Source organism: Megascapheus bottae, chromosome 2, assembly GCF_031878675.1.
Source record: "Megascapheus bottae isolate mThoBot1 chromosome 2, mThoBot2.hap1, whole genome shotgun sequence".
Lineage (NCBI taxonomy): Eukaryota > Metazoa > Chordata > Mammalia > Rodentia > Geomyidae > Megascapheus > Megascapheus bottae.
The window spans coordinates 136,516-143,040 of NC_143510.1; positions in this window are offsets into that span (position 1 = coordinate 136,516).

Consider the following 6,525-nt stretch of genomic DNA (forward strand, 5'->3'; position numbering starts at 1 on the left):
ACCCAGGGGCTGAGTGCAAGCCCAGGACCTGGTGGGGAAGGGGAGGACTTTCAGTATCAAGGAGGATTCAATGTATTATACTTGTTAAAGTTACCACAAATTAAGGATTCTAATTTTGTCCGTAGAATTTGATACATTAGGTACTTCACATGGTTTTTTTTATATATTACTTCATGAAACTTCTCATGAAATTTGGAGTTAATGAGGTAAATGTGGGCAGAATGAGCAGAAAAGGGCTAATGGACCAAATCATTAAATCAGTTCATTCAGAGGCCTTATATTTTATAAGTAAATGATTTTTTTATTTATAAACTTCACTGTTGGTGTTTAGGAAAGTATTTCATAATTTAATGGCACATTCGTTCAAATAGCTTTTATCCCAAGTGAAAATTAAAGAAAATATATCTTGAGATCAAGTCTGAGACAGTTTGTTATGGCAGCTTTATTACTAAATATTACTTGATAAGTAAATTTTTTAATAAACAATTTATTCTTGGTCATCTTGCTTATATATAATCTGAAGGTCTTAGGTGTTAAGATATTTGCTTTGTTGTTTAGCAAATTTTCCTTCCCATTTTTGTTTTAAATAAACAGAATCGTAAATGTATCCATTAGTATATACTCCGTACAACGGTGTACTATCCTATTTTACCAATAAAGATGAATGATTAAAATTGGCATGGTCTCCAATTTAGTGTGAAAAGTGCTTACATTCTTTCATGCAGTTTATTTCCCAAGTATATTTTCTCTGTAACACGGTAGTACTTAGTAACAACTTTTCTTTGTATTTTGTTTTCTTTTTTAGAGAGGGGAGGTTTCTTCTAAAACCTTGGTTTTTGCCCTTATCTCCTTATCTTCTGCTGTACCACCCAAGCCAAACCTCCATAATTGCAGTTTTTAGGAATTGTCCAGCAACATCACTGATCCTGTAACTTTTATCGTCTGTACTGAGTTAATTAGCCTTCCACCTCCCCCCTCCTCAAGTAGGAAACCTATTTCCTCACCCCTATATCTGGAAATGTGACCATATTTGAAAGTAGGACCTTCACAGATATTAAGGATCTCAAGATTAGTTATTCTGAATTTCATGGGGGACTGAATCCTGTGACAGGTGTCCTCATAAAAAAGAGAAGAATATTGGAAACAAAACCATATGAAAGGCCAGGAGCATAGCCTAGTGGTAAGAGTCCTCGCCTAGCATGCACGAAACCCTGGGTTCACTTCCTTGGTACCCCATAGTCAGAAAAAGCTGGTAGTGGTGCTGTGGCTCATATGGCAGAGTGCTAGCCTTGAGCAAAGTGCCCAAGGACAGTGCCCAGACCCTGAGTTCAAGCCCCTGGACTGGCCAAAAAAAAAAAAATGAAGATAGAGATAGATACTACACAGGCCATAGAATTCTAAAGAGTGGTGACTAAAAACTATGAGAAGGAAATGGAGTATATATCATCCACTACCAGAAGTGACCAACTCTGCTTGATTTCAGACTGAGGGCCCCCAGAACTGAGAAAATAAAATTGTTTTAAGCCATTCAGCCTGGTAGTAATCTGTACAGTAGCCTAAGAAACTAATACATTGTGTACTTATCTTTATTTGACACAGGGATTGTAGTTCAAAAAAGTTAACAAGCAAACTCAGACAAAATACTTTCTGTAATTCCAATTCTGGGGCTTGAATTCTGAGCCTTGTGCTCTCACGTGGCTTTTTTGCTGGTCAGTTGAAGAGTGTAAGATTTGGTCTTCCTGAGCTGGCTTTGAACCTCCAATCTTTAGCTCTCAGCCTCCCAAGAAGTTGGGATTATAGTCATGAGCCACCAGTGCTCATTTGATATCAAAATGACTTCCAAATTTTTATATTTGTAGACTTCTTCAATGAAATAAAATATCTGCTAGTAGAACTTTTTTTTTTTTACTAAAATGGGGTTTTTATTATTGTAAGTAAAAACAGCTTTTTTCCTATAATCCTAGCTACTCGGGAGGCTGAGATCTGAGAATCAATATTCAAAGCCATCCAGGCTTAACAAGCAAAAAGCCAGAAATGGAGTAGTGTGAAATCAAGTAGTATATCACCATCCTTGAGTAAAAAAGCATTATCTAGGCCCTGAGATCAAGCCCCAAGACTAGCACAGGGAAAATACGATTTTTTTTTTTTTTTTGGTCAGTCATGGGGCTTAAACTGTGGTCCTGGTCACTGTCCCACCACTTCTGGTGTTCTGGTGCTTAACTGGAGATGGGTCTCACATACTGTACTTTCCTATCCCAGACTGACTTTGAACTGTGATCCTGACCTTAGCCTCCTGAGGAGCTAGGATTACAGGCCTGAGCCACCAGTGCTTGGTTATGATGTTTTTGGTTTGTTTTGTTTTTCAGTAAAATTGGTGAGTCTGACTGATATCTAACTCGCTGCTCCTCAAGCCTTCTCTGTGTTCAGCTGTGCTGAAAACTGTTATCTCCCTTCAATTCCTTGGCAATCTCAGCAGTCTCATAGCTGTCATTACTACTTGTGTTCTTGGTGACTCATACAGGTACCATTCACCTTAAGCCTCTCAAACATTCCCGCTTCATCCAGCCGTGACATCAAAGAGACCTTAGGAACAGAGTGTCCAACACCACTGTCCCTGTGCTACTTCTGAGGACCCCTATGGTGACTGCCATTGACTGCATTGTAGTCAACTCCCTTGCAGCTGCCAAACTTTGGAAAGCCAGCTCTGCTTTGCTTTCCCTTACATCTTGCATAATTCATCAACAAATCCTGATGACTCAGAAATTTGTCAGAAACCTACCAGTTCACCATCTGCACTGCTACCCCTGGCCCACATTCTCTGTGCACAGCAGACTCAACGTGAAGAGCACACTCTAGGTGCTTGAGCTAAAATTCTGTGAAGAATAAGAGGAAAGCAGACACCAGTGGCTCATGTTTGTCATTCTAGCTAGTGAGGAGGCTGAAATCTGGTGATGGAGCCATAATACCAGGCCAGGCAGACAAAGCCCGTGAGACTTGAATACCCAAATAACTAGAAAAAGGCCAGAAATAGAAGTCTGGGTCAAATGGTAGAGTGCCATTCTCAAGTGAAAAAGCCAAATGAGAGTGTGAGACCCAAATTCAAACCCCCATACCAGCACACACACACACCACAAGGATCAAAATGATAGTTTCTTCTGAGGCCTCTGATCATTTGCAGATGCTGATCACATGGGATTTCTTCAGAACACAGGTCCTAATGCACATACCCTAATATTCTTATAGGGACAGCTCTATTTGATTTGGGCTCGTGTGAATGGTCTCTTAATTCCGTCCCCTCTACTAAAGGCATTATCTCAAAATACAGTAACAGCCTAAGATACTAGGACTCAAATAATGGAGAGACAATTCAGTTCATTGTATGAAGGAAAATATGAGTAACTGCTCTCTCAAAAAGTGTTGTGAGACACCGTGGGAGACAAGGAAGAGCCATGAATTTTGGCTGTGAATGCTCTAGAAATCGTCTGAGTGATTTTTTAACCGTAAAGTGTCATCGTGGCCAGTCACTGATGGCTCATGCGTGTAATCCTCACTACTCAAGAGGCTGCAATCTGAGGGTGGCAGGTAGCCTAGGCAGGAAATATGAAGTCTCATGGGAGACTCTTATCTCCAAAAGAGCCAAAAGCAAAGCTGTAGCTCAAGTGCCAGTGCACTAGCCTTGAGGGAAAAAAAAAAAGCTCAGGGACAGCACCAAGGTAACACACAAGCACTATTGTAGAAACATATTTTACGAATGGGTATCACATATTTAAAATAAGAAATGGTCATGACCTCAGAAAATTAGGAAAACATCGGTGCAAAACCATTTTCAAAAGAAAAGTCCATCACCATAAGTATTAATATTAGGGACATTCATTTCTAAAGCAGATTAAAAATAGTGTCTGGCATGGTGGCTCACACCTGTCATCCTAACTACACAGGAAGATGAGCTCTGAGGATCACAGTTCAAAGCTAGCATGGGCATAAAGGTGATGAAACCCATTATCTCCAATTAATGAAGAAAAAGTTGGAAGTGGAGATGTGGCTCAAGTGGTAGAGGACCAGCCTTGAACAAAGAGATCAAACATGAATGTGAGGCCCTGAGTTCAAACCCTAGTACCAACACACACAATAATTTACATCTTGATCAGGCAGGCTAAAACTGTAGAATATATTTGGATGTGAAGTCAGGTGAACCCAACTTTGTTCTGGCTACCACTATCTGAGAATTTGCTCAGGTATGAAAGGGACAGGATCATGATCTGAAAGCCCTTTCCAGGACTGGGAGTTTGGCTTAATGGTAGAGTGCTTGCCTAGTTTGCACGAAGACCCAGTTTTGATTCCTCAGTACCAAATACATAGAAAAAAGCCAGAAGTGGTGCTGTGGCTCAAGCAGTAGAGATCTAGCCTTAAGAAAGCCCAAGGACAGTGCTCAGGCCTCAAGTCCAAGCCCCAAGACTGGCAAAGAAAAAACCTTTCCAACACTAATCATCTGGCAATTTCATTGTTGCAACCCATTTTTGTCCCACCTTCCACAAAACAAAATGCAGCTGGTCTAAATCTTTCGTTCTTGTTTACTAGCCTGTCACAGTTTATCATAGCTTTAAGACATTTAAAAGATTAGTGTAAGCCAGACACTGATGGCTCACACCTACAATCCTACCTACTCAGGAAGCTGAAATCTGAGGCTCACAGTTCAAAGCCAGCCCAGGGGTCAGGAGCATGGCCTAGTAGTAGAGTGCTCACCTAGCATGCACAAAGTCTGGGGTTCAATTCCTCGGTGCCATATACATAGAAAAAAGCCAAAAATGGTGCTGTGGCTCTCGTGGTGGAAAAACCCAAGGACAATGCTCAGGCCCTGAGTTTGGGCCCCAGTACTGGCAAAAAAAAAAAAAAAAAAAAAAAAAAAAAAAAGCCAGCCCAGGCACAAAAGTCCATGAGATTCATTATCTTCAATAAACTACTCAGAAGAAAACCAGAAGTGGTGTTGTGGCTCAAGGGCTAGAGCACTAGGCTGGAGTACAAAAAGGCTCGAGGACAGTGCCCAGGCCCTGAGTTCAGGACTGGCAAGAAAAAAAAAATTAACGTAATAGAATTTGTGACACATTGGAAGTGCTATTCACACTAATGTAAACTAATCCATTAGAAATCAGCTTCCACTGGTACTGTAATCCTAGCCATTCAATAGGCTGAGATCTGAGGAGCACAGTTTAAATGGCCAGGGTAAGTATATAATATTTTTATTGTAATGAATAGAAGGGTTACATTATATTCACCAGATAGAAGGTGCATTACTTCACAGACATTGATACCCCTTCTCATGTTTTTGTCCCAATTTTCCTCCCCCACCCTCTCCCCTAAGTATATAAGATTCTTATCTCCAATTAACTACCAAGAAGCCAGAAGTAGAGCCATGGGTCAAGTGAAGAGTGCTAGGGGAAAAAAAATCTGAGTGACAGCACCTAGGCCTTAAGTTCAAGCCTAAGGACCAACACACACACACACACACACACACACCTGTACTGGGACTTGAACTCAAGGACTGGGAGCTGTCCCTTAACACTTTCCTTCAAGGCTCTATCAGTTGATCTATGTCTCCAATTCCAGCTTTTTGCTCAAGTGGCAGAGTGCTAACCTTGAGAAAAACCATGTCCAAGGACACTGTCCAGTCCCTGAGTTCAAAACCCAGGACTGGCAAAGAAAAGAAAAGAACTGTACTCACTACCTGACTTCTGTAACTGTAATCTGTCTGTATATCACTTTTATGATAACAATCTTAATTTTAAAAACTTCCATTTTAAGCAATAAATAACCAAGAAAACCTAAACCGAACACTTGAAACTAAATACTGTGCATTTTGCCATAATTAAAACTTTTTTTTTTGCCAGTCCTGGGCTTGGGCTCAGGGCCTGATCACTGTCCTTGGACTTTCTCAAGGCTAGAGCTCTGCCACTTGAGCCTCAGCACCACTTCAGGCTTTTTGCTATGTATGTGGTACCGAGGAATCAAACCCAGGTCTTCGTGCATGCTAGGCAAGCACTCTACCACTAGGCCAAACTCCAAGCCCTAATTAAAACATTTTTAAACACTGAAAAAAAAGTACTGATTTGAAAAGTAATCAGACTGCTTTTAGTCAGAAAATAAGTTACTTCTCTTTCTATAATCTGATGTTCTAGAGGCGAGAATTGGACCCCTAAATCTCCAGAGGTAAGAAGTCAGTGTAATAGTTAAACAACCCCCAGTTCAGAAAAGAACTATTAAAGAAAGAAGAACAAGAAGATGAGGAGGAAGAGGAGAAGGAAAAGAAGAGAAGCAGCAGCAGCAGCAGAAGCCAGATGCTGCTGGCTCTCAGCTATAATCCTAGTAACTCAGGAGGTTTGAAGCCTGCCCACGCAGGAAAGTCTTATCTCCAAACAACCAGCAAAACCAAGCACCAGAGGTGTAGCTCAACTGGTAAAATGTCAGCCTTGAGCAAAAAAAAGCAAACCAAAATGCAAGGCTCTGAGTCCAGTACCAGAACCAAAAGTA